Below are 24060 nucleotides of genomic sequence, written 5' to 3'. Positions count from 1 at the left end.
AACACCTGAGGCTGGGTAATTTATAAAGAAAAGGGGATTATTGACTCATGATTTTGCAAGCTTTACAAAAAACATGGTTCCAACATTTGCTTCTGGTAAGGGCCACAGGTTGCTTCTATTCATGATGGAAGGTGAAGGGGAGCTAGTGTGCAGAGATCACATGGTGAGAGAGGAAGCAGGAAAGAAGGAAGGAAGGTGCCAGGCTCTTTTTAACAACTAAATTTTGTGGGAACTAATGGAGTGAGGACTGTCTCATTACCACAAAAACTGCACTAAGCCATTCATAAGGGATCCACTCCCATGACCCAAATGTCCCATTTAGCCCCACCTCCAACAAGGGTGGTCAATTTTTTAATATTTTTCAAGTTTATTAATTTATTTTTAGAAAAAGGCAAATTAAATATTTGGAAGGAGGCCCAATTTCTGAGATCAGGGAAATATACTAAACTTGTAGAACAGTCTTATATGGCTATATCAATGCAACAATCAGCCTCTTAAAAAACACACATAAAAGCACAGCAACCAACCCAACAAACCCACCAGATCTCATAACAAGACCTTTTTGAAATAGGCTAAGGTCTATAGAGATATATACGTGAATATGCAGTTTCTCCTCTGTACCCTTTTGAGATTACACAGGGAAAACATGAAGCACAGAGCTCATTGAATATCAACTATTACCATCCATTTTTAACAGACAAGCTTTTCAGCTGTGCTTCTCTTAGTATGATATACCTACAAATCACCTGGGGTCTTGAAATGCAGATTCTGATGCCACAGGCCTGGTGTGGGACCTGCAATTCTTCTTTTTTATATGTGTATATATTTCAAGTTCTGGAGTACACGTGCAGATCGTGCAGGATTGTTACATAGATACACACATGCCATGATGGTTTGCTGCATCCATCCCCCAGTCACTGACATTAGGTATTTTTCCTAATGTTATCCCTCCCTAATCCTCTCACCTCCTGCTATCCCTCCCCTAGCCTCCCCACCCCCTGACAGGCACTGGAGCATGATGTTCCTCTCCCTGTGTCCATGTGTTCTCACTGTTCAACACCCACTTAAGAGTGAGAACATGCAGTGTTTGGTTTTCTGTTCTTGGGTCAGTTTGCTGAGAATTATGGTTTCCAGATTCATCCATGTCCCTGCAAAGGACATGAACTGATCCTTTTCCATGGCTGCATAGTATTCCATGGTGTATATATGCCACATTTTCTTTAACCAGTCTATCACTGATGGGCACTTGGGTTGGTTACAAGTCTTTGCTATTGTAAACAGTGCTGCAATGAACATACATGAGCATGTTTCTTTATAGTAGGATGATTTGTAACCCTTTGGGTATATACCCAAAAGTGAGATTCCTGGGTCAAATGGTATTTCTATTTCTAGAACCTTGAGGAATCATCACACTATCTTCCATAGTGGTTGAACTAATTTACACTCCCACTGACAGTGTAAAAGTGTTCCTATTTCTCCACATCTTCTCCAGCATCTGTTGTGTCCATATATTTCAATGATTGCCATTCTAACTGGCCTGAGATGGTATCTCAATGTGGTTTTGATTTGCATTTCTCTAATGACCAGTGATGATGCGTTTTTTTTTTCATATGTTTGTTGGCTGTATAAATTTTTGCTTTTGAAAAGTGTCTGTTCATATCCTTCGCCCACTTTTTGAAGTTGTTTGTTTTTTTCTTGTAAATTTGTTGAAGTTCTTTGTAGATTCTGGTTATAAGTCCTTTGTTGGGTAGATAGCTTGCAAAAGTTTTTTCCCATTCTGTTGAGTGCTGGTTCACTCTAATGATAGTTTCTTTTGCTGTGCAGAAGCTCTTAAGTTTAATTAGATCCCATTTGTCTATTTTGGCTTTTGTTGCCATTGCTTTTGGTGTTTTAGTCATGAAAACCTTGCCTATGCCTATGTCCTGAATGGTATTGCCTAGGCTTTCTTCTAGGGTTTTTATGGTGTTAGGTCTTTTGTTTTAATCTTTAATCCATCTTGATTTAATTTTTGTATGAGATGTAAGGAAGATGTCGAGTTTCAGCTTTCTGCATATTGCTAGCCAGTTTTCACAACACCATTTATTAATTAGGGAATCCTTTCCCCATTGCTTGTTTTTGTCAGGTTTGTCAAAGATCAGGTGGTTGTAGATGTGTGGCATTACTTCCAAGGCCTCTGTTCTGTTCTATTGGTCTATATCTCTGTTTTGGTACCAGTACCATGCTGTTTTGATTACTGTAGCCTTGTAGTATCATGTGAAGTCAGGTAGCATGATGACTCCAGCTTTGATTTTTTTGTTTTTTGTTTTTCTGTTTTGTTTTGTTTTGTTTTGTTTTGCTTTCCTTAGGTTGTCTTGGCTATGCAAGCTCTTTTTTGGTTCCATATGAAGTTTAAGCTTTCATCTTTAGTTTTATTTTGTAAATACAGCTCTCACTTGTTATCGTAGTCTGGTCTTGCATGCCTGACTTCAAAAGATCTTCCCCACTTGGCCTCCCAAAGGGCTGGCATTACAGATATGAGCCACCACAAAGGGTTGGGTTTACAGATATGAGCCAACACACCCATCCAATCTAAGAATAAAGTTTCAACATGAGATTTGAAAGGTCATATATTCAAACTATAGCAAAGCCTTTAATGAATAGTACTAATAAAGCATTCAACTTTCAATAATTTAATTATATGAATAGCAGACACAGCTGGAAGGTAGAATACTTAGAAGGGTGATACAAGAATACTTTGGTATGCAGGAATCAAACACCAGTCATGGATGCCTCAGCAAGATGGCTGAGTAAGAATAGCTCCAGTCTGAACCTCCCAGAGAGAGCAAGACAGAAGGCATTTCCAACTGAGGTATCTGACTCATCTTATTGGGACTGGTTAGACAGTTGGTGCAGCCCACAGAGGGTGAGCAGAAGTAGGGTGAGGTGTTGCCTCACCTGGGAAGCACAGGAGATCAGGAAACTCTCCCCTAGCCAAGGAAAGCCATGAAGGACTATGCCATGAGAGATGGACCTACCAGCCCAGATACTATCTTTTTCCCACTGACTTCACAACCTGCAGACCAGGAGACTCCCTTGGGTGCCTACACCACCAGGGCCCTGGGTTTCCAGCACAAAGCTGGGCAGCCATTTGGGCAGACACTGAGCTAGCTGCAGGGGTTTTTTGTTTTCTTGTTTGTTTTTTGGGGGAGAGGGTACTCTAGTGGTGCCTGGAACACTAGCAAGACAGAACCGTTCACTCCCCTGGAAAGGGAGCTGAAGCCAGGGAGCCAAGTGGTCTTGCTTAATGGATCCCACCCACATGGAGCCCAAAAAGCTAAAATCCATTGGTTTGAAATTCTTGCTGCCAGCACAGCAGTCTGAAGTTGACTTGGGACACTCAACTTGGTAATGGGAGGGGTATGTGCCATTACTGAGGCTTGAGTAGGCAGCTATCCTCTCACAGTGTAAACAAAGCCACCAGGAGGTTTGAACTGGGCAGAGCACAATGAAGCACCACAAAGCCATTGTAGCCAGACTGCCTCTCTAGGTTCCTCCTCTCTGGACAGGGTATCTCTGAAAGAGAAGCAGCAGCCCCAGTCAGTGGCTTATAGATAAAACTCCCATCTCCCTGGGACAGAGCACCTGGAAGAAGGGGCAGCTGTTGTGCAGCTTCAGCAGACTTAAATATTCCTGCCTGCCAGCTCTGAAGAGAGCAGCAGGTCTCCTAGCACAGTGCTTGAGCTCTGCTAAGGGACAGACTGTCTCAGGTGGGTCCCTGACCTGACCCCCAAGTCTCCTAACAGGAAGACACCTCCCACCAGAGGTCAACAGACACCTCATACAGGAGACTCTGGCTGGCATCTGGAAGGTGCCCCTCTGGGACAAACCTTCCAGGGGAAGAAGCAGGCAGCAATATTTGCTTTTCTGCAGTTTACACTGGTGATACCCAGCCAAAAAAATGCCTGGAGTGGATCTCCAACAAACTCAAGCAGACCTGCAGAAGAGGGGCCTATTAGAAGGAAAACTAAAAAACAGAAAGTAGTAACATCAACATACAAAATGATGGCCACTCAAAAACCCCATTTGAAGGTCACCAACGTAAAAGACCAAAGATAGATAAATCCACAAAGATGAGAAAAAAAAAAAAAAGTGCAAAAAGGCTGAAAATTCCAAAAACCAGAACCCCTTTTCTCCTCCAAGGATCATAATGCTGCACCAGCAAGGGAACAAGACTGGACAGAGAATAAGTTTGATGAATTGACAGAAGTAGGCTTCAGAAGGTAGGTAATAACAAACTCCTTCAAGCTAAAGGAACAAGTTATAACCCAATGCAAGGAAGCTCAGAACCTTGATAAAACGTTAAAGGAACTGCTAACTAGAATAAACAGTTTAGAGAAGAACAGAAATGGCCTGATGGAGCTGAAAAACACAGCACCAACAAAAAATAAAAACCACATCAAAAAGTGGGTGAAGGGAACAGACACTTTTTAAAAGAAGACATTTATGTGGCCCACAAACATAGGGGAAAAAAGCTCATCTTTGCTGGTCATTAGAGAAATGCAAATCAAAACCACAATGAGATACCATCTCATGCCAGTTAGAATGTGATCATTAAAAAGTCTGGAAAACCAGATGCTGGAGAGGATGTAGAGAAACATATGAACACTTTTACACTGTTGGTGGGAGTATAAATTAGTTCAACCATTGTGGAAGACAGTGTGGCAATTCCTCAAAGATCTAGAACCAGAAATACCATTTGATACAGCAATCCCATTACTGGGTATAATACTCAAAGGAATGTAAATCATTCTATTATAAAGATCATGCGCATGTATGTTTATTGCAGCACTATTCACGACAGCAAAAACTTGGAACCAACCCAAGTGCCCATCAATGATAGACTGAATAAAGAAAATGTGGCACATATACACCATGGAATATTATGCAGCCATATAAAAGAATGAGTTCAAGTCCTTTGCAGAGACATGGATGAAACTGAAAACCATCATTTCCAGCAAACTAACACAGGAACAGAAAAGGAAACACAGCATGTTCTCATTCATAAGTGGGAGCTGAATGATAAGAACATATGGGCACAGGGGGGGAATGTCACACACTGAAGCCTGTCAGGGGGTGGGGGCAAGGCGGGGGATAGCATTAGGAGAGACACCTAATATAGATTATGGGTTGATGGGTGCAGCAAACCATCATGGCAATTGTATACCTATGTAACCTGCATGTTCTGCACATGTATCCCAAAATTTAAATATAATTAAAAAAAAGAAAACACCAGCCATGATGATTTTGCTTCAGGATGGCATCACTTTTGCCATATAACAGGATGTTCTCCTATGAAAGGATTGCATTTTTTTCCCATTTAGTATGATATTACCTGTGGGCTTATCGTATATGGCCCTTATCCTCTTGTTGAAGTGTGCTTCTTCCATACCCAATTTACTGAGGGTTCTTATCATAAAAGGAAATTGAATTTTATTAAATGCTTTTTCAGCATCTATTGAAATGACCATATGATTTCTGGTTTTGATTATACTGATAATGTATCATGTTTATTTGTTTGCTTATGTTGAACCATCTTTGCATCTATGAGATAACTCCCTCTTGATCATGGTAAATGATCTTTCAATGTGTTGTTGAATTCAGTTTATTGGTGTTTTGTTGAGAAACATGTATCTTCATCAGAGATATTAATCTGCAAATTGTTGTTGTGTTCTTTTCTGGGTTTGGTAGCAAGGAAATGCTGGTATCATGAAATGAGTTTGGAAGTAGTTAATCTCTAATTTTTTAAACAATTGAGTAGAATTGGTATTCATTCTTCTTTAAGTGTCTGGTAAAATTCAGCAGTGAAGCCATCAAATTCTCGGCTTTTCTTTGATGGAAGATTTTTATGATTACTTCTATCTGGTTACTCATTAATGATCTATTAAGGTTTTTATTCCTTAATGATTCAGTCTTGGTATGTGGCATGTACCCAGGAATTTATCCATTTCTTCTAGGCTTTCCAATATGTTGGCATGTAATTGTTAGTAATAGTCTCTAATGATCTTTGTATTTCTGTGGCATTAGTTACAATGTTTCCTTTTGTCTCTGATTTTATTTTGTGCCTACTGTCCTTTTTATTAGTCTAGGGAAAAGTATGTCAATGTTGTTTATATTTTCAAAAATCCCACTTAGCATTCTATTCCTCTTCGGAATTTTTTAGCTTCAAATTTACTTATTTCTGTCCTGGTATTTATTATTACTATTCTTCTACTAATTTGGGATTTGATTTGTTCTTTTCCAGTTCTTTGAGGTGCATGATTAGGTTGTTTATTTAGAGTCTTCTTATTTTTTTTTGATGTAGGCATTTATTGCTATACACTTCCTTTTAGTACTAATTTTACTGTATCTCATAGATTCTGGTATGTTTTGTTTCCATTTCCATTTATTTCAATAAACTTTTTAAATTTTCTTCTTAATGTTTTCATTGACCCATTGCTTGTTTAGGAGCATGTTGTTTAATTTCCATGTATTTGTAAGTTTCCAACATTCATCTTGTTGTTGATTTCTTATTCTGTTGTGATTAAAAAAACATACTTGGAATGATTTCTACTTTTGTGAATTTGCTGAGACTTCCTTTGTGTCCTAACATATGGTTAATCCTGGAAAATGTTGCGAGTGCTGACAAGAAGAACTGATATTCTGCATTAGTTGAATGAAATGTTACATCAATGTCTTTTAGATCAATTTTGTCTATTAATAGAATGTAGTTTAACTCCCATGCTTTTTTGTTGGTTTTCTGCCTGGATAATCTGTTCATTGTCAAAAGTGGGATATTAAAGTTCCCTACAGTTATTGTATTGCAGTCTATATCTTCATTTAGACCCATTAATATTTGGTTTATATATTTGGGTGCTCCAGTGTTGGGTGCATATATATTGATTATTGTTATATCCTGTTGCTATTGTTATATCCTGTTGTTAAATTGACCTTGTTATTTTATAATAACCTTACAGTTCTTTACTTAAAATCTATTTTATATAGGCATAGCTACTCCTGTTCTTTTTTGGTTTCCACATGGAATAGTTTTATCCATCCCTTCACTTTCAATTCCTGTGTGTCTTCATAAAGAAAGTGAGTTTGTATTTGGCAGCATATTATTGGGTCTTGTTTTTTGTGAACCCGTTCAGCCACTCTATGTCTTTTAATTGAGGAATTTAGTCAGTTTACTTTCAGTGTTATCATTGATAGGTAAGGACTCACTTCTGACATTTTTGTTACTTGTTTTCCAGTTGTGTAACTTCTTCCTACCTTTCTTTCATCCTCCTTTGTGGTTAAATGATTTTCTCTGGTAGTATGTTTTATTTTGTTTCTTTTCATTTTTAGTGAATTCATTATAGGTTTTTGCTTTGTAGTTACCATGAGGCTTTAAAAAAAGAAAAAGAAAAACATATCCTCTAGCTGTAACAAGTGTTTAAATCTGATACCAACTTAACTTTGATCACAAAAAAGAAAAGAAGCAAACCAAAGAAAAGTACATATTAACTCCCTTCTCTCCACACATTATGAATTTTTGAGGTCACAATTTAAATTTTTTTATATTGTCTATCACTTAAATTTTTTTAAGTTTTGTCTTTTAGTATTCTTACTAAAGATATAAGTGGTTTAAACACCATGGTTATAATATTAGTATAACAACCGCATTATGGAAACAAACCCAAGTGCCCATCAATGATACACTGGATAAAGAAAATATGGCACATATACACCATGGATAATAATCTTTCAGTTTGAAGAGCTCCCTTTACCATTTCTTGTAGGACAGGTCAGGTAGCAATAAATTAACTCAGCTTTTGTTTGTCTGGGAAAGCCTTTATCTCTTCATTATTTCTGAACAATAACCTTGCCAGGTACAGCACTGATGGTTGATTTATTTCTCCCTTCAGCACTCAGAATACATCATCCCCTCTCCTGGGGCCTGTAAGGTTTCTGCTGAGAAGTATGCTGCCAGATGTATCTGATCTCTATTATATGTAATTTGGTTTTTTTTTCTTTGACCTTTGAGAGTTTTATCATAATGTATCGTGGGGGTATTCTTACTAGAGTTGAATCTGATTAGTGACCTTTAACTTTCCTATACCTAGATATTTACATTGTTGGCTTGGAAAGTTTTATTATTTTTTGAAGAACCTTTATACCCCTTTGTCTTCTTCAGTTCATTCTTCAACTCCAATAACCCAAATATTTACTCTTTTGATGTTGTTCCACAGATTCTGTACATTTTCTTCATTCCTTTTCATTCCCTTTCCTCCTCTGAGTATACATTTGAATAGTCTATCTTTGAGCTGAATTATATTCTTTTTTCTGCCTGATCAATTCTGCTATTCATGCTATCACATTTTTTCATTTTATTCATTGTATTTTTTACCCCAAAGATTTCTCTTTGATTTTTAAAATTTCAACCTCTTAAATTTTTCTGATAAATTTCTGAATTGATTCTCTGCATTTTCTTGAAGTTCATTGAGCTTCCTTAAAACATCTATTTTGAATTCCTTGTCTGTGGGATAACACACGTCCATTACTTTAGGGCTGGTCTCTGGCACCTCATTTTATCCATTTGGTTAGGTCATATTTTCCTAAATAATTTTGATGCTTGTAGAAGTGTGACAATGTCTGTGCATTGAGGTATTCAGCAGTTATATCAGTCTTTGCACTCTGGCTTTTTTTTTTTTTTCTGCCTGTCCTCCTGCAGAGGGCCTTCCAGGGATTCTAAGCCAACTGACTGTTGTATTCCTTGGGCTTGTGACCACTGAAGCCATCTCAGCTCTAGAAAACATTCTAAACCCACACTTGCTGCAAGATTCACAAGGGCTCTATAGTTGATGCAGCTTTCCAGTCCAGATAGGCCTGAGAAAGATGCAAGGAAGGTACGGGGCTGTGTGGGAATTCTGCCCAGGGGTCTAAGTTCAGAAGACTGTTCCAGTGGCCTGGATGTATGTGCCTCACAACAAATCTCTGCACAGGTGGGATAGGTCCCCAATAGCAGCAAGAGGGGCTGCAACTGAGACAGGGCCCCTTTGAGATCTGATGTGGGAAGGAAGCTTGTGGGTTCATCCTATTGGCTCAGACAGGTGTGTGTCACCAGTTAGGTCCCTGCACAAGTAGAGTAGTTCCTCAACTACAACAAAAAGGACTCAAACTAAGACTTGGCCCCCTTGGAATCTGCTATGGGATAGAGGCTGGCCTGCCTGTCATATTACTTTAGATGGCCATATATCTTCCAGCAGTCCCTACATAGAAGTGATAGTTTCCTGACTGTAGCAAGTGGGGCTGGAGCTGAGGCTGAGCTCCCTTATCATCTACTATGGGACAGAGGCTAGAAAGCCTATTTTATTCATCCAGAAGTGCATGTATCTCCCAGCAGGTCTCAGCATAGACAGGATGGTTCCCTAACTGAAGTGGGGCTGAGACTGGGCCTCCTAGGGATCTGCTGTGGGGCCAAACTAAGACTGGAAAGCCCAGTCTCACTGGCTCAAAGGGGCACGTTTCCCATCTAGGCCCCATACAGAGGATGGGATAGTTCCCTTATTGCAATAGTGGGGAACCACAGCTGAGACTAGCCCCCCTTAAAATCTGCCATGGGATGAAGGCTAGAGAGCCCATCTCCTTGAAACAGATATGCATTTTCCAGCAGCTCTCAGCACAGATGGAATAGTTACATAAATGTAACAAAAGAGGCTGCAGCTGAGATTCTCTCTGGCCCCTTCAGGATCTGCTGTGGGACAGAGGTTGGCAAGACCATCAGGAAAGTACAGAGTGTCAGTGGTGAAATATGGGTGAGTGTTCATCTGGATTCTTGTGCAAGCAGCTCTGAAGTGAGACTCCAGCTTGGACAACTTTTGGGTTCACTTGCTGAGATTGATGTCAGTAGGCAGAATAGCCTTTCCATCAAGGCACTAGTGTGTATGTGATTCCTTCTGAATCCCTTAGAAGATGGTTTTGGTTGCAGACTCAAGGTCAAACAGGGCTGTAGCTGAAACTCTTGAGGGATTACACTGTTTTCAAGCTCGAACCCAGAAGCAAGATCAGCAAGGTAGATCACCCACATGGTGTCAGTCTACACTCTCAAAATGACCCTCCTAAGTCTTGGGTTCCACTGGGGTTTCACAAGCTCCTACCTGACTCTTGGGATTTCTGCAGGATTACTAACTGTGGATAGGTATAGAATTCTTACTGTTGGGAGATATGAATGGGTTACCTTCTATTTTACCATCTTGGTGATGTCACTTCAATATAGAGTTTTCTTTAAGAAATGTAATGAGACTCCTTGCCCATATGAAACTGTTCAATCTTGCATCAGAAATAGAGTAACATTTTAAGGATTCAAACATATATTTTCAAAGATTCAGAAGAGAAATCAAAACATGAATGAGGTGCAAAAAAGTTTATTTAAAAAGTTTAAATGTGCCATTTTAACTGCAATTTAGAAAAATATTTTGGAATGTTTCAGTAAAACAAGTGATAAATTACGGAGTCCTGAATTAGATCCGTGTAATGGGTAGTTCTTGTCATCTTTAAATTTATTTCAAAAGAACTGGAAGTGAATCTTGATAAAACATTAATGAAATATACAACAAAGGTAATAAAAATGAGTGATGAAATCAATGAAAATTATTCTGACATCAAGAAAAATAGTAAAAAATTTCAGCAAAAAATGTAGCAAAAACATGTTTCAACTATACCAAGAGCAGTTAATAATAGAAAGACATAAATTTCAGATAAAATTGAGAAATGAATTCTTGGGCAGCATGAAAGGCAATTAATAAAAGAGTGAAATATCTAAACACATTTAAAAAGACTTGAATTTCTTGCCAATTTGACACAAAATACTGGCACCAACTAAAGTAATAAAACTGATAATATGCCGTTACAAACTAGATATTATCTACAAACTGGTTTATGGGGGAGGGGTCATTAAGAATATTTAAGACGAGTCACTACCCTCAAAAACTTGACCTGAAATTTTATAATTCATATATGAAAGAAACTTAGAAGAGAACTTCACAAATTGGATAAAAATCCTAAAAATGTGCATGACATTACCAATAATGAGTTACGAATCTTAAAGAAATTTTTCTAAGCCATCAATAATAAAATAAATTTCTATCACCCCTGCTAGAATAGACACCAAATCATCTTTATGTTCTCTATATAGAAAGCTACATTAGAAAATCATTGTCATATAAAGAGGCTATTAAAGTAGCCAAAAAAGGAAGAAAAAGAGGTTCTATTGCTGTCAAGCCACTGATGAAATATGTTACTTTTCCGGAGTTTCTGAGGTTTGTGATATTTTTGAGCTTTTAAAATTTGGAATGTGTTGCTTCTCTCCCAAATGAATATTCATATTTATACCTAATTACTGTATTTTAATTGTATATTTTTCCTGTAATGAGATTCCCCACCCCCAAATCATCATATAATCATCAATTTCTACAAAATCTAGATCCATCTGGCACCCAGGTTAGGTGAAAGCTGTAACTGGGAATGCCAGTAAAGGTAGGCTTTTTTTTTTTTTTTTTTTTTTTTGACACGGAGTCTCACTCTGTTGCCCAGAATGGAGTGCAGTGGCATGATCTCGGCTCACTGCAACCTCTGCCTCCTGGGTTTAAGCAATTCTCCTGCCACAGCCTCCCTAATAGCTGGGACTACAAGCACACACCACCATGCCCAGCTAATTTTTGTATTTTTAGTAGAGACAGGGTTTTGCCATATTGGCCAAGCTGCTCTCGAACTCCTAACCTCAGGTGATCTGCCCACCTTGGCCTCCCAAAGTGCTGGGATTACAGGCATGAACCCTGTGGTTATAATTTTTGGGGGCTATTTTTAATCCCTTCACAGCTGAAAACCAAGGTAAGTATTGGCAGTCCCCTGGAAAGTATGGGATTCTAGGGTCCTGGTTTTCTTCAAAACATTCTCCTCTTAGCATCTCCAACATGGATGGATACTGTGCTTCTCTCTCCCTTACCCAGCAAGTCTCAAAAACTGCCAGTCAGTTTGGCAAGTTCAGCAAATGTGTCAGGGCAAGAGCCAGAGGCTGGTGTTCACTGACCTCCTAACATGTCACCTTCACTGAAATTTGACCTGTCAATTCCTTATTATCTTGGTACCTTTAGATGCTTTTGAGATGTTTTTAACTTTTTAATCTAGTATTTCCAGCTGTTTGCAGTCACAGCTCTAGACATATACCCTTATCCATTTCATACGAGATTTTGAGAAGCCCTATATATCCTGTCACGCATATTTTTGCCTTACAAAAAAAATAGGTTTATTTAAATCACACAGAACTTTTAAAATTAAAAAATCCTCAATCCTACTAGCAAATGAAATTAGTGTTTCACGCACCATCTTTTCTGTGCTTTTTCATGTTCTTGGTCATAAGCTAGCTAACACTTTGAATGATGCTTTCTCTTTTGCTTTCATTCTCAGTTTTATCATAAGAATTTTCTCACATCATTAAAAATATTTAATGAACATTTTAGTTGGCTGTGCAGTAAAAATATATATGCTCCTCTAAATTACACAGTAATTGTGCAGTTCAGTTAATTAAAGAATAAGATCTGAGAATAAATAAAACATACTTATGATTCACCTAGACTTTCCATTCCATGAAGTTCAACTCTGCGGGGGCAGATTCACTGCCAGGACTGAAAGCCTTGTTAAGGAACTTGGTTTGGTGACAGCTACTTCTATCTCTTTCTCCCTTTTCCCTTGCCTCTTTCTGCTCTCTCTCCCACTTCCCGCACAAGAGGAGGCAGCTTTGGAATGAGTTTGCATTGTCAAAGCCTGGTTAGCTGGACCCAGCTGGTTCTAAGGGTGCATCTGAACAAGAGGAAAAGGAGGGAATTCTGGAATGACCAAAACTCAGGTTTCCTCACACATGCTTCTTTTTTTAAGTCCTGGGATACATGTGCTGAATGTGCAGATTTGCTACATGTGCCATGGTGGTTTGCTGAACCTATCAACCAATCATCTAGGTGAGAACATGTGGTGTTTGGTTTTCTCTTCCTGTGTTATTTTTCTGAGGATGATGATTCCCAGCTTCATCTAAGTCCCAGCAAAGGACTTGAACTTATTCCTTTGTATGGCTGCATAATATTCCATGGTATATATGTGCCACATTTTCTTTATCCAGTCTATCATTGATGGGCATTTGCGTTGGTTCCAAGTCACTGCTATTGTGAATAGTGCTGCAATAAACATATGTATGCATGTGTCTTTATAGTAGAATAATTTATAATCCTTTGGGTATATACCCAGTAATGGGATTGCTGTGTCAAATGGTATTTCTGGTTCTAGATCCTTGAGGAATTGCCACACTGTCTTCCACAATGGTTGAATTAATTTACACTCCCAGCAACAGTGTAAAAGTGTTCATGTTTCTCTATATCCTCTCCAGCATCTGTTGTCTCCAGACTTTTTAATGACCGCATTCTAACTGGCATGAGATGGTATATAGTTTTGATTTGCATTTCTCTAACGACCAGTGATGATGAGCTTTTTTTCATATCTTTGTTGGCCGCATAAATGTCTTCTTTCAAAAAGTGTCTGTTCAGATGCTTCATCCACTCTTTGATTAGTTTGTTTGCTTTTTTCTTGTAAATTGGTTTAAGTTCCTTATAGATTCTGGGTATTAGACCTTTGTTAGATGGATATATTGCACAAATTTTCTCCCATTCTGTAGGTTGCCTGTTCACTCTGATGATAGTTTTCTTTGCTAAGCAGAAGCTCTTTAGCTTGATTAGATCTGATTTCTTAATTTTGGCTTTTGTTGCAATTGCTTTTGGTGTTTTAGTCGTTAAGTTTTGCCCATGCCTGTGTCCTGAATGGTATTGCCTAGGTTTTCTTCTGGGGTTTTTATGGCTTTAGGACTTATGTTTAAGTCTGAAACCCACCTTGAGTTAATTTTTGTATAAGGTGTAAGGAAGGGGTCCAGTTTCTGTTTTCTGCATATGGCTAACCAGTTTTCCCTGCACCATTTATTAAATATGGAATCCTTTCCTCATTGCTTTTGTCAGGTTTGTCAAAGATCAGATGGTTATATATGTGTGGTGTTATTTCTGAGGCCTCTTTTCTGTTCCATTGGTCTACATATCTGTTTTGGTACCAGCACAATGCTGTTTTGGTTACTGTAGCCTTTTAATATACTTTGAAGTCAGGTAGTGTGATGCCTCCAGGTTTGTTCTTTTTGCTTAAGATTGTTTTGGCTATACAGGCTCTTTTTGGTTCCATATGAAATTTAAAGCAATTTCTTCTAGTTCTGTGATGAGATTCAAAGGTAGCTTGATGGGAATAGTATTGAATTAATAAATTACTTTGGGCAGTTTGGTCAGTTTCATATTGATTCTTCTTACCCATGCACATGAAATGTTTTTCCATAATAAAATTTCCACATTTTCATGAAATGTTTGTCCTCTCTTATTTCCTTGAGCAGTGGTTTGTAGTTCTCCTTGAAGAGGTCCTTCACATCCCTTGTAAGTTGTATTCCTAGGTATTTTATTCTCTTTGTAGCAATTGTGAATGAGAGTTCACTCATCATTTGGCTGTTTGTCTGTTATTGATGTACAGGAATGGTTGTGATTTTTGCACATTGATTTTGTATCCTGAGACTTTGCTGAAGTTGCTTATCAGCTTAAGGAGTTTTTGGGCTGAGACCATGGGGTTTATAAATATACAATCATGTCCTCCGCAAACAGAGACAATTTGACTTCCTATAATCCTATTTGGATATCCTTTCTTTCTCTTGTCTGATTCCCTGGCCAGGACTTCCAATACTATGTTGAATAGGAGTGCTGAGAGAGGTCATCCTTCTCTTGTGCTTGTTTTCAAATGGAATGCTTACTGCTTTTGCCCATTTAGTATGATATTGGCTATTTGATTTGTTATAAATAGCTAAATATCTTTTCTTTCTCTTGTCTGATTTCCCTGGCCAGAACTTCCAATACTATGTTGAATAGTAGTGCTGAGAGAGGGTATCCTTGTCTTGTGCTTGTTTTCTTTTTTTTTTTTATTGCATTTTAGGTTTGGGGTACATGTGAAGAACACGCAAGATTGTTGCATAGGTACACACATGACAGTGTGATTTGCTGCTTTCCTCCCCATCACCTATATCTGGCATTTCTCCCCATGCTATCTCTCCCCAACTCTCCACCCCCCCCGTCCTTCCCCTATTTCCCCCCAACAGACCCAAGTGTGTAGTGCTACCCTCCCTGTGTCCATGTGTTCTTATTGTTCAACACCCACCTATGAGTGAGAACATGCAGCGTTTGATTTTCTGCTCTTGTGTCAGTTTGCTGAGAATGATGGTTTTCAGGTTCATCCATGTCCCTACAAAGGACACAAACTCACCGTTTTTGATGGCTGCATAGTATTCCATGGTGTATATGTGCCACATTTTCCCTATCTAGTCTACCATCGGTGGGCATTTGGGTTGGTTCCAGGTCTTTGCTATTGTAAACTGTGCCGCAATGAACATTCGTGTGCATGTGTCCTTATAGTAGAACGATTTATAATCCTTTGGATATATACATAGTAATGGGATTGCTGGGTCAAATGGAATTTCTATTTCTAGAACCTTTAGGAATCAACACACTGTCTTCCACAATAGTTGAACTAATTTACACTCCCACCAACTGTGTAAAAGTGTTCCTATTTCTCTACATCCTCTCCAGCATCTGTTGTCTCCAGACTTTTTAATGATCACCATTCAAACTGGCGTGAGATGGTATCTCAATGTAGTTTTGATTTGCATTTCTCTAATGACCAGTGATGATGAGCATTTTTTCTTATGTTTGTTGGCCTCATGTATGTCTTCCTTTGCAAAGTGTCTATTCACATCCTTTGCCCACTTTTGAATGGGCTTTTTTCTTGTAAATCTGTTTTAGTTCTTTGTAAATTCTGGATATCAGCCCTTTGTCAGATGAGTAAACTGCAAAAATTTTTTTCCCATTCTGTTGGTTGCCGATTCACTCTAATGACTGTTTCATTTGCCGTGCAGAAGCTGTGGAGTTTGATTAGGTCCCATTTGTTTATTTTGGCCTTTGTTGCCAATGCTTTTGATGTTTTGGTCATGAAGTCCTTGCCCACACCTATGTCCTGAATGGTTTTGCCTAGATTTCCTTCTAGGGTTTTTGTTGTGTCGGGTCTTATGTTTAAGTCTTTAATCCATCTGGAGTTAATTTTAGTGTGAGGTGTCAGAAAAGGGTCCAGTTTCTGCTTTCTGCACATGGCTAGCCAGTTTTCCCAACACCATTTATTAAACAGGGAATCCTTTCCCTATTGCTTGTTTTTGTCAGATTTGTCAAAGATCAGATGGTTGTAGATATGTTGTGTTGCCTCCGAGGCCTCTGTTCTGTTCCATTGTTCTATATCTCTGTTTTGGTACCAGTACCATGCTGTTTTGATTACTGTAGCCTTGTAGTATAGTTTGAAGTCTGGTAGTGTGATGCCTCCAGCTTTGTTCTTTTTGCTTAGGACTGATTTGGCTATATGGGCTCTCTTTTGGTTCCATATCAAGTTTAAGGTATTTTTTTCCAGTTCTGTGAAGAAGGTCATTGGTAGCTTGATGGGGATAGTGTTGAATCTATAAATTACTTTGGGCAGTATGGCTATTTTCACTATATTGATTCTTCCTAACCATCAACATGGGATGTTTCTCCATCTGTTTGTGTCCTCTCTTATTTCGTTGAGCAGTGGCTTGTAGTTCTCCTTGAAGAGGTCCTTTACGTTCCTTGTTAGTTTTATTACTAGGTATTTTATTCCCTTTGTAGCAATTGTGAATGGCAGTTTGTTCTTGATTTGGCTCTCTTTAAGTCTGTTATTGGTGTATAGGAATGCTTGTGATTTCTGCACATTGATTTTGTATCCTGAGACTTTGCTGAATTTGCTTATCAGTTTCAGGAGCTTTTGGGCTGAGATGATGGGGTCTTCTAGATATACAATCATGTCATCTGCAAATAGAGACAATTTGACTTCCTCCTTTCCTATTTGAATACACTTTATTTCTTTTCCTTGCCCGATTGCTCTGGCTAGAACTTCCAGTACTATATTGAATAGGAGTGGTGAGAGAGGGCATCCTTGTCTAGTGCCAGGTTTCAAAGGGAATGCTTCCAGGTTTTGCCTATTCAGTATGATATTGGCTGTTGGTTTGTCATAAAGAGCTTTTATTATTTTGAGATACGTTCTGTCAATATCTAGTTTATTGAGGGTTTTTAGCATAAAGGGCTGTAGAATCTTGCCAAAGGCCTTCTCTGCGTCAACTGAGATAATCATGTGATTTTTGTCTTTGGTTCTGTTTATGTGGTGAATTACGTTTATAGACTTTTGTATGTTCAACCAGACTTGCATCCCTGGGATGAATCCTACTTGATCATGGTGGATAAGCTTTTTGTTGTGCTAGTAAACCTGGAAGAAATGGATAAATTCCTGGACACTTGCCTCCTCCCAAGCCTAAACCAGGAAAATGTCGAAACCTTGAATAGACCAATAACAAGGTCTGAAGTTGAGGTGGCAATTAAGAGCCTACCACCCAAAAAAAGCCCAGGTCCAGATGGATTCACAGCCGAATTCTACCAGACATACAAAGAGGAGCTGGTACCACTCCTTCTGAAACTATTCCAAATAATCCAAAAAGAGGGAATCCTTCCCAAATCATTTTATGAGACCAACATCATCCTGATACCAAAATCTGGCAGAGACTCAACAAGAAAATAAAACTTCAGGCCAATATCCATGATGAACATAGATGCAAAAATCTTCAATAAAATACTCGCAGGGCTGGGCGCGGTGGCTCAAGCCTGTAATCCCAGCACTTTGGGAGGCCGAGGCAGGTGGATCATGAGGTCAAGAGATCGATACCATCCTGGTCAACATGGTGAAACCCCGTCTCTACTAAAAATACAAAAAATTAGCTAGGCATGGTGGTGCGTGCCTGTAATCCCAGCTACTCAGGAGGCTGAGGCAGGAGAATTGCCTGAACCCAGGAGGCAGAGGTTGCGGTGAGCCGAGATCGCGCCATTGCACTCCAGCCTGGGTAACAAGAGCGAGACTCCGTCTCAAAAAAAAAAAAAAAAAAAATACTCGCAAGCCGGTTGCGCTTGTTTTCAAATGGAATGCTTACTGCTTTTGCCCATTTAGTATGATATTGGCTATTTGATTTGTCATAAATAGCTATTATTATTTTGAGATATGTTCCATCAATATCTAGTTTATTGAGAGTGTTTAGTATGAAGGGTGTTGAATTTTATCGAAGGCCTTTTCTGCATCTATTGAGATAGTCACGTGGTTTTTGCCATTGGTTTTGTTTATATGATGGATTATGTTTATTGATTTGTATATGTTGAACCAGCTTTGCATCCCAGGGACAAAGCTGACTTGATCATAGTGGATAAGCTTTTAGACATGCTGCTGGATTCAGTTTGCCAGTATTTTATTCAGGATTTTCACATTTATGTTCATCAGGGATATTGGCCTAAAATTTTCTTTTTTTGTTTGTGTCTCTGCCAGGTTTAGGTATCAGGATGATGCTGGCCTCATAAAATGAGTTGGGTGGAGTCCCTCTTTCTGTATTGTTTGAGTAGTTTCAGAAAGAATTGTACTAGCTCCGCTTCATGCCTCTCGTAGAATTTGGCTCTGAACCTGTCTGGTCCTGGCTTTTTTTGTCTGGTAGGCTATTAACTGCTTCCTCAATTTTAGAACTTGTCATTGGACTATTCAGGGATTAAGCTTCTTCCTGGTTACTCATGGGAGGGTGGATGTGTTCAGGAATTAATCGTTATATTCTAGATTTTCTAGTTTATTTGTGTAGAGGTGTTTATAGTATTCTCAGATGGTAGTTTGTATTTCTGTGGGATCAGTGATGGTATCCCCTTCATTATTTTTGTTGTTTCTACTTTATTCTTCTTTTATTTGTTCTTTATTAGTCTATCATTTTGTTGATCTTTTCAAAAAACCAGCTCCTAGATTCATTGATTTTTTTTAAGGTTTTTTTTGTGTGTGTCTCTATCTCCTTTGTTCTGTTCTCATCTTGTTTATTGTATTCTGCTAGCTTTTGAATTTGTGTGCTCTTGCTTCTCTAGTTTTTATAATTGTGATATTAGGGTGTGGATTTTTTATCTTTCCTGCTTTCTGATGTGGGCATTTAAGTGCTATAAATTTCCCTCTTAACCCTGCTTTAGCTGTGTCCCAGAGAGTCTGGTACATTGTCTCTTTGCTCTCACTGGTTTCAAAGAACTTTGTTATTTCTGCCTAATTTCATTAGTACCCAGTAGTCATTTAGGAATAGTTGTTCAGTTTCCGTGTAGTTATCCTATTTTGAGTGAATTTTTAATCCTGAGTTCTAATTTGATTGCAGTGTGGTCTAAGAGACTGTTATAATTTTCATTCTTTTACATTTGCTGAGGAGTGTTTTACTTCCAATTACGTGGTTCATTTTAGAATAAGTGCAGTGTGATGCTGGGAAGAATGTATATTCTGTTGATTTGGGATGGAGAGTTCTATAGATATCTATTAGGTCTGCTTGGTTCAAAGCAGACTTCAGGTCCTGAATACATGTGTTAATTTTCCATCTTGTGTATCTAATATTGACAGTGGGGTATTAAAGTCTCCCACTATTATTGTGTGGGGGTCCGTCTCTTTGTAGGTCTCTAATAACTTGTTTTATGAATCTGGGTGCTCCTGCATTGGGTGCATATATACTTAGGATAGTTAGCTCTTCTTGTTGCATTGATTCCTTTACTATTATGTAATGCCCTTCTTGGTCTTTTTTGATCTTTGTTGGTTTACAGTCTGTTTTATCAGAGACTAGGGTTACAAACCCTGCTTTTTTTTTTTCTTCCCATTTGCTTGGTAAATTTTCCTCCATACTTTTATTTTGAGCCTATGCATTTCTTTGTATATGAAACGGGTCTCCTGACTACAACACACCAATGGGACTTGACTCTATCCAGTTTGTCAGTCTGTGTCTTTTAACTGGGGCATCTAGCCCATTTACATTTAAGGTTTATAATGTTATGTGTGAATTTGATCCTGTAATCATGATGTTAGCTGATTATTTTACACATTAGTTATGCAGTTTCTTCATAGTGTCATTGGTCTTTCTCTCTCAGTTTTTGCAGTGGCTGGTACTGGTTTTTCTTTTCCATATTTAGTGCTTCCTTTGAGAGCTTTTGTAAGACAGGCCTGGTGGTGTCAGAATCTCTCAGCATTTGATTGTAAAGGATTTTATTTCTCCTTCACTTATGAAGCTTTGTTTGGCTGGATATAAAATTCTGGGTTAAAAATTCTTTTCTTTAAGAATGTTGAATATCACTAGCAGAGGCTGCAGAACAGCAAACATTGCTGACTGCTCCTTCCTCTAGAAGCTTCACCCCCATTCTCTTCTGGCTTGTAGGATTTCTGCAGAGAGCTCCACTGTTAGTCTCATGGGCTTCCCTTTGTAGGTAATCTGACCTTTCTCTCTGGCTACCCTTAACATTTTTTCCTTCATTTCACCCTTGGAGAATCTGACAATTATGTGACTTGGCATTGCTCTTCCCAAAGAATATGTTAGTGGTGTTCTCTGTATTTCCTGAATTTGAATGTTGGCCTATCTTGCTAGGTTGGGGCAGTTCTCCTGGATAATATCCTGAACTGTGTTTTCCAACTTGGTTCCATTCTCCGTCACTTTCAGGGGCCCCAGTCAATTGTTGGTTTGGTCTTCTCACATAGACCCATCTATCCTCAAGGCTTTGTTCATTCCTTTTCATTCTTTTTTCTCTAATCTTGTCTTCATGTCTATTTCAGTAATAGACAGAGAATGATCTCCAGTCTTGTCTATTGACCTTAAAGCTCTGATATCCCTTCTTCTGCTTGATTGATTCAGCTATTAATACTTGTGTATGCTTCATGAAGTTCTTGTGCTGTTTTTCAGCTCCATCAGGTCATTTAGTTCTTCTTTAAACTGGTTAGTTGGCAGTTCCTGTGACCTTTTGTCAAGGTTCTTAGCTTGCTTGCATTGGGTTAGAACATGCTCCTTTAGCTCAGAGGAGTTTGTTATTACCCACCTTTTGAAGCCCACTTCTGTCAATTGATCAAACTCGTTCTCTGTCCAGTTTTGTGCCCTGGCTGGAGAGCAGTCATGATCATTTGGAGGAGAAAAGGGGTTCTGGTCTTTGGAATTTTCACCAGTTTTGCACTGGTTTTTTCTCATCTTTGTGTATTTATCTCCCTTTGATCTTTGAAGCCGATGACCTCTGGATGGGGTTTCTCTGTGGGATTCCTTTTTGTGGATGTCGATGTTATTGCTTTCCATTTGTTAGTTTTCCTTCTAACAGTCAGGCCCCTGTTCTGCAGATCTGCTACAGTTTGCTGGAGACCTGGGTGTCACCAGCAGAGGCTGCAGAACAGCAAAGATTGCTGCCTGCTCCTTCCTCTGGAAGCTTCATCCCAGAGGGGCACTGGCCTGATGCCAGCTGGAGTTCTCCTGTATGAGGTGTCTATCAACCTCCATTGGGTGGTCTCTCCCAGGCAGGAGGCACAGGGGTCAGGGACCCACTTGAGGAGGCAGTCTGTCCCTTAGCAGAGCTTGAGTGTTGTGCTGGGAGAACTCTTCTTGTCAGGATCCACTGCTCTCTTCAGAGCTGCCAGACAGGAATGTTTAAGTCTGCTGAAGCTGTGCCCACAGCCGCCCCTTACCCAGGTGCCCTGTCCCAAGGAAATGGGAGTTTTATATTTAAGCCCCTGACTGGGTCTGCTGCCTTTCTGTTCAGAGATGCCCTGCCCAGTGAAGAGGAACCTAGAGAGGCAGTCTGGCCACAGCTGCTTTGCCACATGGTATCGAGTTCTGCCCAGTCTGAACTTCCTGGCCTCCTTAACACTGCCAGGGGGAAACTGCCTACTCAAACCTCAGTAATGTCAATGCTCCTCCCCACACCAAGCTCAATAGTCCCAGATCAACTTCAGACTGCTGTGCTGGCAGCAAGAATTTCAAGCCAGTGGTTCTTAGCTTGCTGGGCTCCATGGTAGTGGGACCTGCTGAGCGAGACCACTTGGCTCCCTGGCTTCAGCACTTTTTCCAGGAGGCATGAACAGTTCTCTCTCATTAGGGTTCCAGGCACCACTGGGGTATTTAAAAAAAAACTCCTGCAACTAATTCAGTGTCTGCCCAAACAGCTGCCCAGTTTTGTGCTAAAAACCCAGGACCCTGGTGGTGTAGGTACACGAGGATATCTCCTGGTCTGTAGATTGCAGAAATCATGGGGAAAGTGTAGTATCTGGGTTGGGTAGCACAGTCCCTCACGGCTTCCCTTGGCTGGGAAAGGAAGGCCACCTGCTCCTTTCACTTCCCAGGTAAGGGGACACCCCACCCTGCTTCTGCTTACCCTCTGTGGGCTGCACCCACTGCCTAACCAGTCCCAGTGAGATAAATAGGGTACCTCAGTTGGAAATGGAGAAATCACCCACCTTCTGCTTTGGTTTTGCTGACAGCTGCAGACTGGAGCTATTCCTATTAGGCCATATTGCCAGATCCCCACATGCTTCTTTTGTTGAGATGGAGTTTCACTCTTGTTGCCCAGGCTGGAGTGAAATGGCATAATCTTGGCTCACTGCAACCTCCACCTCCCAGGTTCAAGTGATTCTCCTGCCTCAGCCACCCAAGTAGCTGGGATTATAGGCACCTGCCACCATGCCCAGCTAATACTTGTATTTTTAGTAGAGATGGGGTTTTACCATGTTGGTCTGGCTGGTCTTGAACTCCTGACCTCAGGTGATGCACCTGCCTCAGCCTCCCAAAGTGCTGGGATTACAGGCATGAGCCACCATGCTTGGCAACACATGCTTCTTTGAAGGTCCTTTGTTTGAAGAATTCCTGTCATATATTTTTTAATGTAGAAATGCATGTTTGGGTTTAAGAGGGACAATGAAGCACATGTCTTTCCTTCTCCCAACTCCCAAATCCCACTGAAATAACAGCAAAGATGCACAGAAAGGAGTAAACCTGCTACTGCTCTGATAATAAAACCAGAACCCATGAGTAGACTTAGGCACTTTGATGAATTTCTGTAGGCAAGAAAGGAGAGAAGAGCATATCAAACAACAAACCAGAACGCAGGGAGCTGCAGCTCATAACACACAGAGAAAGCCAACGAGACTTTGGTGTTCTGCTGACACTTCTGAGTCTCCAATTGATGATCAAGATAAATGGAGGAAGGCATATGGGACACCTCGGATTATCATCTGCACTGCACACAGAGTGACTGGCAGCAGTTAATATCTGTCCCATGCTGAAGTATAAAATCTCTTCTTCAGTGAAATTGCATATCTGCCTAAAGGAAGCCAGTGCTCTGGGTGTTGGTGCACAAGGTAAATCCCTTCGGGTGTTCTTTTCCTTTTTTTTTTTTTTTTTGGAGATAGTCTCACTCTGTCACCCAGGCTGGCATGCAGTGGTGCAGACTTGGCTCACTGCAACCTCTGCCTCCTGGGTTCAAGAGTGTCTCCTACCTCAGCCTCCTGAGCAGCTGGGATTACAAGCAGGCACCACCATGCCTGGTTAATTTTTGTATTTTTAGTGGAGACAGGTTTTGCCATGTTGGCCAGGCTGGTCTTTAACTCCTAGCTTCAAGTGACCCACCCACCTCAGCCTCCACTCCTCCCAGAGTGCTGGGATTACGGGCAAGCCACCACACCCAGCTAACCTTTGGTTTTTCATATTGAGGGGAGGAAGCAGCCTACCTATCTGTTACTTGTTGGAGCATATTCTGAAATAAAGCCTACTAGTCAGTACCCCTACTCTCACCACACAACCCCCACCCCCAGTAACTTCTGTTTTGTTAATTATTGCTGCTTAACAATTTACCCAACATGCTGGGTTTAAAATATGAACCATTTTATTATATCTCATGATTACTGGCTCAGGAATTCAGGCAGTGCCCAGATGAACATTTTTTTCACTCCATGTGGCCTTGGCTGAGGTCACTTGATGAAATTCAGATCAGGGAATGGCTGGTCTAGAAGGTCCAAGGGGCTTCATTCACATGTCTGGCACCTTGC

The sequence above is a fragment of the Sapajus apella genome, unplaced genomic scaffold (genome assembly GCF_009761245.1).
Source record: "Sapajus apella isolate SASKATOON/1434 unplaced genomic scaffold, GSC_monkey_1.0 scaffold107, whole genome shotgun sequence".
Classification (NCBI taxonomy): domain Eukaryota; kingdom Metazoa; phylum Chordata; class Mammalia; order Primates; family Cebidae; genus Sapajus; species Sapajus apella.
The sequence above is the reverse complement of the archived record's forward strand: the minus strand, read 5'-3'. Positions refer to the sequence as shown.